Raw genomic sequence first — 13,135 nt, 5'->3', positions numbered from 1 at the left:
AAACTTTATACAAAATATATACACATAGTATCCAGAGAGCATGGAATATAAGCACTAGAATTATTTAGAAAGATGTGGAGACATCAAACACGTGAAACTGAGAGATAACGCGGTAGATAAGAAACATGAAGGAGCGTGGTCATACCCTTTTCAATTGAATGTAGGGTCTGTTTTCACCAAATCGATAGTGTCACTGCTAGGCATAAATGAGTTGATAGCATATTCTGTAAGTAGGGATAGATGAACATATCGTTAGGGTGACATAAATAAAGAAAAAAAGACAAAAATAAAAATAAAAAATGAAAAATAAAAAATAGGAATAAAAAAAATAAAAATAAAAAAATAAAGAGTAAAGAATGAAGATAGATCAAGTACTGAACTTGGTGTCTGGAGGACAGATGGATAAAACAGATTAACCAGCATAAGTGGCGTAGCTAGTTGTATACAAAAAAGACAGTGAGGGACTGTAAAAATATGCCCAGGTATCTAGCTGTCCAGACAAAAGCTGTATTCTATTTAGGGAAAACAAAGAAATATACCAAAGTTGCCGCTAAATCCTGTTCCTTGAAGAGGTGGTGGACTGGTAAATATGCCACTGCTAAACAAAGAAAAAGGGGGTACATTAGAGATGTGGCAGGATTGGTGGTCCTGGATTGGGACCATACAAAAGTTGGTGATGCAGCGGTGGTCCTGGGTAGGGACCATGGTAAGGTTGGTGGTACAGCAGTGGTCCCAATGGGACAGTACTTACTATTATTGGTGGCTCAGTGGAGTGTGAAGTCTGCACAATGGTGCCAGAGCAGTGAGTGAGCGCTGGATCACAGGCTGTGCTTTTTATCCTGTCTGGTCCGGTCATGTGACCGGAAGTGACATCAGACGCCGGGGCGTGTGCATTGGAGCACGGCCGTAGTGTCTCACATTGATCCCCACCAAAAAGATGGCGCTGGCTGTTCACACATGCGCAGTAGAGCGCAATCAAAGAAAACCTAATGAGGCCATGCAGAGACTGCTGTAGCTCTGAGTGGGACACACGCATCAGGGGGGGAGGTGCAGTGTGCTATATATAAAGAGACTGGGCAATTAACATATGGAAACAAATATAAACGAACAGTATTATTGCAAATCATACATGTAAATATACAGCATTTGAATTGCGTAGGAGTCCAAACAAACAAACATAAAAAATAAAAGAAATGAAAAGAGTGATGTCAGACCTAGGGGAGAGAATGGAGAAGGTTATGAACTCAAATCAAATGAATTATGAAGATTAGAAAAAAGGAAAAATAAAGAAGGAAAAATAATAAAGGGAAAAATAAAGATATAAAATGAGAATAGTAGAAAATAAAAAATAAAAACAAATAAAAAATAAAAAGTAAAAAATAAAAAATAAGAAAATAAAAAATAAAGAGAAAAAGGAACAAGGGGGGGAAAAAAAAAGAAAAAAAGAAAAGAAGAAACCCCGGTACTCTACACCCTCCCCAAAATCCACAAAAACCTACACAACCCTCCTGGACGTCCAATAGTAGCTTCCACGGACTCCATCCTCAATCCTTTATCCATTTTTCTAGAGAAAATATTAACTCCATTTACTCACACCACTAAATCTTTTATTTTGGACACAGGCGATTTCCTGAATAAGATTCGTTCCATTAATTCCGTTTCACCCAGCAGCATTCTCTGCACCTTTGATGTCAACAGTCTATACACATCAATAACACATGATAAAGGTATAGAGGCAGTCAGACTAACTCTCATGGAAGCTAATACTGCACCGGACACACAGGCTTTGTGTTTGGACCTTCTAAATATAGTCTTACGGGAAAACTTCTTCCGATTCCAGGATGATTTTTTCATCCAGACATGCGGCACCGCGATGGGCTCTAATGTAGCCCCCGCGTACGCAAATCTTTACATGGATAAGTTTGAACGAGACTACATTTACGCCAATCCACTTTTCCAGGAATTTGCCACAGTGTGGCTTCGCTACATTGATGATATTTTTTGCATATGGGGTGGGGACTCAACTAGCCTTTCTAAATGCTATGATACCATCAACAATGCCAGGCATGAGCTGAAATTTACAATGTCCCACAACCTGGAATCAATCAGTTTTTTGGATACTAGGGTCAAAAAAGATGCACAAGGAACACTGTCATCCGATCTTTACACTAAACCCACCGATTGCAGTAATCTCCTTCTGTATGACAGTTGTCATCCAAGGTCCACCCGTAATAGTCTCCCACGATCACAGTTTAAAAGGATTACCAGGATTGTATCAGATCCTTCGACTAGAGACCTCAGATTACAAGAAATGTCTGATAGATTTGAATCTAGGCATTATCCATCTACACTTCTGGCTTCTGAGATGACTAAAGCACGGATTGACCCCGACACCACCAGAACCACAACAATCAAACCACCCAGACTCCCATTCGTCCATGGTCACCACCCGTCCATGCAAAGAATACATAATCTCATCCACAAACATTGGCCTCTATTGACCAGATCCTATCCTGGGATTAACCTCTTTAAATCCCCACCATTGATGTGCCTGAGGAGACCTCAAAATCTTAAGGACAAGCTTGTCCGGGCTGACCTGGGTACCTCCAGTCACATCAATACACATACTCTAACAGGACAAAAGAGAACTGGTACATTCCCTTGCCTAAACTGCATGAGCTGTTCCAATATCATCAAAGGCAGTGAGATAGTCCACCCACGTTCTGGCAAATCCTATCCAATTAGGGATTACTTCACTTGTGAAACTAACTTCGTTGTTTACATCATCAAATGTCCATGTGGTTTATTGTACGTGGGTGAAACCACCCAGGCAATCAGGGACAGAATATCCAGTCACAAGTCTACGATTAGATGTGGGAAAACATGGCTCCCACTTCCTGCCCATTTCAAGGAAGCCCGACACAACGTATCACAACTACGGTTCCAAATTATTGAAAAAGTCCCTAGACCCAAAAGAGGTGGGAACCATGTTCGCCTTTTAAAGCAACGGGAGACATTCTGGATCTACACACTAGACACCTTACATCCGAGGGGTCTCAATCGAGAAATCGATTGGCTAATCTAATAATTTTTATAAAAATTCCTTTTTTTCTCTTCCTCTTTCCCTAGACCCATTGATTGGTTGCCTTCTTGATTCTCCCCTTTTTACATCTAACCCAAGCGGTAAGATAATGAAACATAATGTGTTTTTGTTTTTTGCTTTTTCTTTTTTCCTTTTTGTTTGTTTTTTCTTTTTCAAGTTTGCAAAAAAGTTTTCCACAAACCCCCCCTCCCCCCTTTTTTTCCCTTCCTCTGTTTGAAGGCATTTTGCCGTACAATTTATTTTCACCTTTTCTTTACAAATTTGGTCTTTTTATTTACTTTTCAAAAAAATTTTTTTTCCCCTTATATTTTGTTCCTTGCAGGCTTTTTTTTCCCCCTTTTTTTTCCTTTTTTTCTTCTTTTCTTTTTTTTCCCCCCCTTGTTCCTTTTTCTCTTTATTTTTTACTTTTTATTTTTTGTTTTTATTTTTTATTTTCTACTATTCTCATTTTATATCTTTATTTTTCCCTTTATTATTTTTCCTTCTTTATTTTTCCTTTTTTCTAATCTTCATAATTCATTTGATTTGAGTTCATAACCTTCTCCATTCTCTCCCCTAGGTCTGACATCACTCTTTTCATTTCTTTTATTTTTTATGTTTGTTTAAGTTTGGACTCCTACGCAATTCAAATGCTGTATATTTACATGTATGATTTGCAATAATACTGTTCGTTTATATTTGTTTCCATATGTTAATTGCCCAGTCTCTTTATATATAGCACACTGCACCTCCCCCCCTGATGCGTGTGTCCCACTCAGAGCTACAGCAGTCTCTGCATGGCCTCATTAGGTTTTCTTTGATTGCGCTCTACTGCGCATGTGTGAACAGCCAGCGCCATCTTTTTGGTGGGGATCAATGTGAGACACTACGGCCGTGCTCCAATGCACACGCCCCGGCGTCTGATGTCACTTCCGGTCACATGACCGGACCAGACAGGATAAAAAGCACAGCCTGTGATCCAGCGCTCACTCACTGCTCTGGCACCATTGTGCAGACTTCACACTCCACTGAGCCACCAATAATAGTAAGTACTGTCCCATTGGGACCACTGCTGTACCACCAACCTTACCATGGTCCCTACCCAGGACCACCGCTGCATCACCAACTTTTGTATGGTCCCAATCCAGGACCACCAATCCTGCCACATCTCTAATGTACCCCCTTTTTCTTTGTTTAGCAGTGGCATATTTACCAGTCCACCACCTCTTCAAGGAACAGGATTTAGCGGCAACTTTGGTATATTTCTTTGTTTTCCCTAAATAGAATACAGCTTTTGTCTGGACAGCTAGATACCTGGGCATATTTTTACAGTCCCTCACTGTCTTTTTTGTATACAACTAGCTACGCCACTTATGCTGGTTAATCTGTTTTATCCATCTGTCCTCCAGACACCCAGTTCAGTACTTGATCTATCTTCATTCTTTACTCTTTATTTTTTTTTATTCCTATTTTTTATTTTTCATTTTTTATTTTTGTCTTTTTTTTCTTTATTTATGTCACCCTAACGATATGTTCATCTATCCCTACTTACAGAATATGCTATCAACTCATTTATGCCTAGCAGTGACACTATCGATTTGGTGAAAACAGACCCTACATTCAATTGAAAAGGGTATGACCACGCTCCTTCATGTTTCTTATCTACCGCGTTATCTCTCAGTTTCACGTGTTTGATGTCTCCACATCTTTCTAAATAATTCTAGTGCTTATATTCCATGCTCTCTGGATACTATGTGTATATATTTTGTATAAAGTTTACAATTTTTTGATATTTTTATGTATTTTATTACAGCGACTTTGTGATAAAGGCCGAAACGTCGTTTGATGTCGCTTCCTCACTGTCAAGCAATAAATTTACTTCACAGTAAGTACAATCAGCGTGTGCAGTGACTATACATTGTTTATGCGATTCTGGGACTATCCGTTCCTTCTTACTGGCACCGCGAACTCGAACCCTCTGGCCGAGTGCTAACCATCTGTATTACCTATATATTATAGATAGACTGTATGGGCTCCTGTCAGGTATATATTATTGTAGATATATACTGTATGGGCTCCTGTCAGGTATATATTATTGTAGATATATACTGTATGGGCTCCTGTCAGGTATATATTATTGTAGATATAGACTGTATGGGCTCCTGTCAGGTATATATTATTGTAGATATAGACTGTATGGGCTCCTGTCAGGTCTATATTATTGTAGATATAGACTGTACGGGCTCTTGTCAGGTATATATTATTGTAGATATAGAATGTACGGGCTCCTGTCAGGTATATATTATTGTAGATACAGACTGTACGGACTCCTGTCAGGTATATATTATTGTAGATATAGACTGTATGAGCTCCTGTCAGGTATATATTACTGTATAGACTGTACAGGCTGCTGTCAGGTAAATATTGTTGTAGATACAGACTGTACAGGCTCCTGTCAGGTATATATTATTGTAGATATAGACTGTACAGGCTCCTGTCAGATATATATTATGGATACAGACTGTACAGGCTCCTGTCAGGTATATATTGTAGATATAGACTGTACGGGCTCCTGTCAGGTATATATTATTGTAGATATAGACTACAGGCTGCTGTCAGGTATACATTGTAGATGCAGACTGTATGGGCTCCTGTCAGGTATATATTGTAGTTATAGACTGTACGGGCTCGTGTCAGGTATATATTATTGTAGATATAGACTATAAGGGGTCCTGTCATGTATATATTATTGTAGATATAGACTGTGCGGGCTCCTGTCAGGTATATATTATTATAGATATAGACTATGGGCTCCTGTCAGGTGCATATTATTGTATAGAGTGTATAAGCTCCTGTCAGGTATATAATAGTGTAGATAGACTGTATGGGCTCCTGTCAGGTATATTATTGTAGATACAGACTGTACGGGCTCCTGTCAGGTATATATTATTGTAGATACAGAATGTATGAGCCCCTATCAGGTATATATTAGTTATATCAGAATTTATGGGCCTGTCAGGTATACAGTTGTGCTCAAAAGTTTACATACCCCGGCAGAACTATTGCTTTCTTGGCCTTTTTTCAGAGAATATGAATGATAACATCAAAACTTTTTCTCCACTCATGGCTAGTGTTTGGGTGAAGCCATTTATTGTCATTAGTGTTGAGCGACTTTTGGTTTTTTAGGGTCGAGTTTCATTTCATGAAACCCGACTTTTCCAAAAGTCGGGTCGAGCAAAATCGTCCGACTGTAGGGAAAAGTCGGGGTCGTCCCGAAACCCAATGTAAGTCAATGGAGAATTAAAGTCGGCAGTGAGAGGACAGGAAACACACCAACAGTGCCCATTTGAATGCCAAAAGCATAAATTCTTGTTACTGAAGCTTGTCAACCTTAATTAACTTCATAATACTAGTTACGCACTGAAAAATGGGGTTATTTGGCTACAGTTGGGGGGGGGGGGGCTGCCTCCAGGTTTTCGTGGGCCCAGGGCCAAAGAGCGCCCCTTTAACACATACCACAACTCATGATGCTCCGATACGGCAGAGAAATAGCAGTATAGTACAATGAAAAATACTTCACTTCTTACATCTCATGACTGATATCCATTTTAAATTCTCCAATACCTCCAAAAACGGACAGTATATAACTCCATACAGTATTATGGCCAGCGCTTAGTGCGCTATACAAAGTAATGAGGCCCATATATTTCTCCATACGGAATCATTATTCCCATATAATGTTTCAAACCGTATATGATGAGCTCCACATAATGCTACAGTATATGTTGGTCCCAATGGATGAAGCTCCACTGTCTTATGGGCCCAAATAATGCTCCATATATAATGGGCCCCATTTCTACTGCTCTAGTGTATAATGGGCCCTGTAAATGCTGCTCCAGTGTCTGATGTTCACCTTTGGAATGCTCCAGTGTATGGTGGGCCCAATATATCATTCAGAGTATAGTGCTCCCCAAAAATTGCTGTCCCAACATTGAAAACAATTACATAAGTCTCCTTGCTAGAGAATCCCTGCACTACTCTGAACTCCTTGTCGTCCCGATCTTCCATCTCACTGCACTTGGCTGTTTAGGCCCTCCCACCGGCAGAGACACTTTTGCGTACTATGTGGTGCCCTGTGCCAGTGCCATCGCCCATGAGTATGCCCCCCCACCTGCTCAAGGAACCTGCACCTTCCTCTTTGTCACCGTGTAAGGTGGTATAGTATGCGGGAAGGGGAGTTTCCTCTGGGTCAGATTCTGGCTGTGTAGAGTGCGAGGGGAATGTAGTGGTCTGGGTCAATGTACCAGCAGCATCCTCCAGCAGTGGCTGGGCCTCAGTGCACTTGTGGCGTCCCCAAGAGTACGGTCGCCACTGTGGCATTGCCTTCCTCTTAGGGAGTGTGTTGTCAAGCTTGGGAGCAATGAAGGATCTCTCTAGCAGTGAAACCAACACACAACACATTTCCCACTCCAGGCCAGCAGGGAGACCTCTGATCCTGACTGCTGAGGAGCTGCTCTCTGTGGTCGGGAGGAGGTAAGTTAGGGCACTCTGTGCAGGGAAGGGGAAGTGTGTGGCTGTGAGAAGGGGAGCTGGAGGATGAGCAGAGTTAAGGCTCACTCCTAGCTGGAGCGCATGGTCCGGATTCCGGTCTCCGAGTTTGTAGGGACACTGACGTTCCTGCAGCAGAAACCGGGGGAAGTAGCAGCTATAAATGCTCTGTACCAACAAAGGCTCAGAGGCCCCAGCATCGACGTGTGCGAGGCAGAAGGAAAAGGCTACAGCTGTCTGCCATACAAGTAAAGTCTGAGGAACATCTGTTAGACAGGAGGCGTTTCAGTGAACCACGGTCCTGTGAGTGCTTCCCCCACAAGCGCTAGCAAGGAGATGTTCAGGAAGGTACATGTTGGCGGAGTGTTGGAAGTGAGCTTTCCATTCTGGTCCCGGAGGTTGGCAGAGGTCCTGACCCGGAGGACACAGCACGGAGGCAGGCATCTGTGTAACCTACAGACTGTGAGTAAAGCTTTGGAACTGCACGCTCTGGTGTCCTACAGTTATTCCAGCACCGCTACATCTGGGTACCAGCACCTACACCGCCTGTGCCTTTCCCCCCATCACTACATCTACACTTCCCTGGGACTCCAGCTCCACCTGTGGGGAGCTTCACAATCTTTGCTGCACAACACCATCAGTCCCAGAGGATCTGCATGCAGCGTCGGCCTAACATCTATGTTGCCGAACACCACAGGTGGCGTCAAACTATCTATATAAACTCTTTACCATTATACCACGGCATTTACATGGGCGCCCAGGGCCACTGCTGCTGTGACACATCCCACTGACACTGGCCCGGTACCGAGTACCCCACAGCCCTGGGAGGGCGACCCATATGCCAACTGCTGATCGGGCAGCGTTATTCCCACGAACCTCCAAACAGCGTCCCTGAAGGCAAAGTTTTTGGTTTCCGGGGGCAGTATGATTGCAAAGCTGAACCTTAAAGGAATGTCCAAAAGGGCACCACCAGGAGTGGAGCCTGTGGCTTAATTGGACTGCACCCGGGAAACCACTACCATACAAGCTACAGAAAAGATGGACAGATTGCAAGCTTTGTCGATTCTGTGTGTGGTGTGGTATGTCCGTTTGTAGTTGTGCTAGCGATTTCTCAGCTTTATTCCGCTAACGACCAAGACTCTGGAATGGCCCCGCGGTAAGCGTCAAGCTTACTAGAGGGATACACAAGGCTGTGGCACGTGGGATCGAGCAATAACAGGTCTAGCATTCCAGTACATGTCTGGGGCTGCATGCATGCTACACTGAAAGGACCAGCTTTTGTCGCTTACAGGTGCAGATAACCTGCTGAACTCCGTTAGTGATGGGGATCTGGGATTCAGATTATTCCCCGCGAACGATGATTTCCCAGTAAGTTCAGGTCAACCGCAATTCCGGAGTTAGGCCTGTCGTTCCTGAAAAAATTACGTGTCCAAACCACAGCTGCTGTAGTTTGCTTAACAGCTCGGCAGCCGTTCTCAGGCCCAGTATGGATTCAACAACATTGTAGAAAGTTGATAAAGGGTACAGTTTCACCGGATAACACGTATATATGTAGCCTAGTTTACACATTAAAAATATATGTCTATAGATCAGGAGGCAGACTCAGATGTTCTCAGGCCCAGTATGGATTTGACCAGATTGTACAAAGTTGAGAAAGGGTACTTTATCACTGGATAGCAGGTATATATAGCATAGTTTAAACATGTAAAATCTCCATGTTCTCAGTATGGATTACACAGCAATCTAAAAAGTGGAAAAAAGGAAATGCATTTGAGGCATACACAACTATATACTTTTGGTGTTATTTTTAAATCTTCATATATATTTGTGTCTTAGTAATACAGTCCAGTCTCTCCACAATAGGAAATGAGATGCATACAATTAGTCACATAAAGGCTATTGATGGCAGAAATCTAGGAATTATTATTCACGGGAAAAACTTCCGTCACAATTCTCATAGGCGATGCTGACCCTCAATTAATGTGTGTTGAGACAGTGAAAACATTTTTTTTGTGAATAAAGTCTTGCTGTATCGCACTTCCGTTGATTCCATCACTGTTACTCATCTCAATCCAATTTTTATCACAGGGAGCGATGTAAACATGGTGCTCACTGGTTATCATGATCTGTCACGTAACTTTGGAGTGCAAAAGACAGAAGCCACAGGCCGTAGGCGATTCTATTTGATTGGCATGAGAGGGCACATTTTGAAATGTGCGCCGGAATGTCACACGATTGTGAGTAGGAAAACTGTGAAAGCTGATGATAAACCACCACTGCATGCAATTGTGAGTTAACGTCCATAAGAAATGGAAGCCACTGATCATCTGGAGCTAGAGCCCGGCCAGCAGGACAGGGCATAGCTACATCTTAACCATCATCTTTCAGTTCAATCAATTTGTAGTGGCAGTCCCAGTGAAGGATTTGACAGCCCAGAGTACACAGCGGAGGAGCAGGGAGAGGTAAACATTGCAAATGCTGGGGCCCTGCCCAAGCAAGGGGGGCACACTCGTGGGCGTCGGTACTGGCACTGTGCCCCTCAAAGTACGGCGGTGTGTCTGACGGCGGGTGTGCACCACCACTGTCAGACACTTGATTGCACTATGAGGGACCCTATGCCAGTGCCCGCGCCCAAGAGTCGGCCTACCCACCTGTCCAGGGCAATGGCACTCGCATGGTTTTGTGCGCTAGGTGGTGACCCCGGCCATGGGGGGGCCGCCCACTTAGGGAGGTTTACAAAGTGGCATATGTAGATGTGGGTCATTCAGCTGCTGCAAAAGGCGAAATAGGTCAAGTTCGCGGAATAGGAGGAGGACCAAAGCAAGCCATTTTTCTGGCAACCTATGTGTCATCAAGGGAAGGTGGGACAAAATCCTTGGAAACCCATGCATGGTTCATTTTAATGAAGGTTAGATCATCCACATTTTGGGTTGACAGACAGGTCCTTTTTTCTGTCAGGATTGATCCAGCTGCACTGAAGACTCTTTACGATAGCACACTTGCAGCTGGGCAAGCGAGCTCCTGTAAGGCATATTGTGCCAATTCAGGCCAGGTGTCCAGTTTAGCGGCCCAATAGTCAAAGGGGAATGACCTGTGTGGGAGAACATCGATATGGGAGGAAAAGTAGTTGTTAACCATAGTTGACAACTGCTGTCTCCTGTCACTTTCCATCGATGCAGTATTACCAGTTGTGTGAGCGGTCCGTGAAAAATCAGCCCACAACATTGTCATGAAACCCCTGTCTCCAACGTCACTTCTGCTGTGTGCACCACGAACACCTCTGCCAAGCTGCCCCCGGCCCGTACGTGTGAGAACCATCACCGCTGCTGTGTGCTGGGAATGCCTCAACCAACCGGTTAACCAGAGTTGCTTGTTTAGTAGTCAATATTAGGTCAAGGATCTCCTGTGGCATGTTTTGTAATTTGCCTTTCTAGCGTGGATCCAGGATGCTGGCCAACCAGTAGTTGTCATCGTTCATCATTTTGGCAATGCGTGGGTCCCTTTTTAGGATCTGCAAGGCATAATCTGACATGTGGGCCAATGTTCCCGGTGTCAATGATGCACTGCGAGTGCTGGGTGGAGGAGCACTTTCTGGCAAATCCACATCCCTCCAGTCACGCACAAACCCTGTACCAGACCTTGCCACACCAACATTTTCACTTGCCCCACGAGATGCATCATCCTCCTCTTCTTCCTCCACCTCGTCCAGGAGAGGTCCCTGAGCAGACAATGGCTGAATGTCATCAAGGATCCCCTCCACCTCTTCCTCCTCGTCAACATTGGCTGCAGACGCCTGCTCCTTAAGGTGCATCAAAGTTTGCATGAGCAGACGCATAAGTGGGATGCTCATGCTTAGGATGGCGTCGTCTGCGCTTACCAGCCGTGTGCATTCCTCAAAACACTGAAGGACTTTACAGAGGTCTTTCAGCTTCGACCACTGCACACCTGTCAACTCCATGTCTGCTCTCAAAGTGCCTGGCCGTGTATCCTCCCACAAATGCATTATGGCCTGCCTCTGCTCGCACAGCCGCTCAACCATGTGCAGGGTGGAGTTCCACCTTGTTGCAATGTCGATAATGAGGCGGTGGTTGGGAAGGTGGAGCAATCGCTGCAGCTTCTGCATACGAATGGAGTTTACAGGCGACCGGCGGATGTGCGCGCAGTCTTCGCACCTTCTGGAGCAGGGCTGTTAACTCCGGATAATTGAGGAAGCACTGCACCACCAGGTTCAAGGTGTGAGCCAAGCAAGGTATGTGGCTGCGTTTTGAAAGGGTTATGGCTGCCACAAAATTCCGGCCGTTATCACCAACTACCTTGCCTGCCTCAAGATGTACACTGCCCAGCCATGACTCAGTTTGTCGCTGAAAGTACTCGGCCAGCACCTCTGCAGTGTGTCTGTCACCCAAACACATCATCTGCAACACAGCCTGCTAACGCTTTCCACTAGCTGCTCGATAGGGGGACACCTCGTGTGCAACAGTGGCAGCTGCAGATGGAGTGCTCGTACGACTGCGCTCTGTGGACGAGCTTTCGCTTCTGAAGGAGGAGGGTCGAATGCCTACAGCCAACTGTTTCCTATACCGTGGGCTAGGCAGCACTGTCCCACCACCGCTGTCCCCTGTGGACCCTGCATCCACATTAACCCAGTGCGCAGTGATGGACATGTAACGGCCCTGGCCATGCCGACTGGACCATGCATCAGTTGTGAGGTGCACCTTTCCACTCACTGACTGCTTGAGTGCATGGACAATACGGTCTTTCACATGATGGTGGAGGGCTGGGATGGCTTTGCGAGAGAAGTGGCGACTGGGTAGGTCATAGCGTGGCACTGCATAGGCCATGAGTTCGTGGAAAGCTGCGCTTTCCACCAACCGATAGGGCATCATCTCTAACGAGATTAGTTTGGCAATGTGGGCGTTCAAACCCAGTGTACGCGGATGAGAGACTGAGTACTTTCTTGACCTACTCAGTGTCTGGGAGGGTGAGCTGGACTTGAGAGCTGCATATGGTGGAAGTAGCGGTGGGCAGGGCAGACTGAGAGGGTTGATGATGGTAATGGAGTTGTTCTTTCTGATGGCCTTGATTCAGTCTTTCGTTGATATAACAGTGGGATACCCTGACTGCTGTGGCCTTGCAACGACACCTCAACATTTGCTGCTGTGCTAACCGGTGTGCTTACAGTGGGGGGAAACAATGTAGCGTTGCCGACTACCTTCTTTGTGATCAGTTGCACATGTGGTACTTGAGGTTTGGTGTTGTGTCCACGCTTGCAAGTGCATGGTGGTTAAATGTCTAAGCATGCAACTGGTATTCAAATTTTTCAGATTTTTCCCTCGGCTAAAGGTCTTTGCGCACTTCTTACAGATAACCTTGGCCTGATCATTAGGATTTTGTTCAAAAAAGTGCCACACTGCACTCTTCCTACTATGGAAGACATTTTGCGTCCTTGCACGCTGTGCTATTTTGACCGTCTGGCCAAGCAGTCCAGCAACTTTATGGCTTTTT

General features: G+C 44.6%; 1 long non-coding RNA gene across 9 annotated transcripts in view; it reads right to left on the bottom strand.

The window, feature by feature from the left end:
* The window catches only part of LOC141098481 (uncharacterized), an 86,311-nt gene that overhangs the window by 29,806 nt on the left and 43,370 nt on the right, over window positions 1-13,135 (bottom strand). For 5 of the 9 annotated variants that reach the window (XR_012234254.1, XR_012234253.1, XR_012234260.1 and 2 more), the window contains one exon: window positions 146-224. The exons of 3 other annotated variants lie outside the window; for them this stretch is intronic. This is a non-coding gene — a long non-coding RNA (uncharacterized lncRNA). Of the gene's footprint in view, window positions 1-145; window positions 225-539; window positions 2,214-13,135 lie in introns of those variants that run through there. One more of the 9 variants, XR_012234255.1, reaches the window with a different exon arrangement.

This window comes from Dendrobates tinctorius, unplaced genomic scaffold (genome assembly GCF_039654945.1).
Source record: "Dendrobates tinctorius isolate UK_male_01 unplaced genomic scaffold, ASM3965494v1 ptg000092l, whole genome shotgun sequence".
In the NCBI taxonomy this organism is placed as follows: Eukaryota; Metazoa; Chordata; class Amphibia; order Anura; family Dendrobatidae; genus Dendrobates; species Dendrobates tinctorius.
Note: the sequence above shows the minus strand (reverse complement) of the source record. Positions and strands in the feature narration are given on the sequence as shown.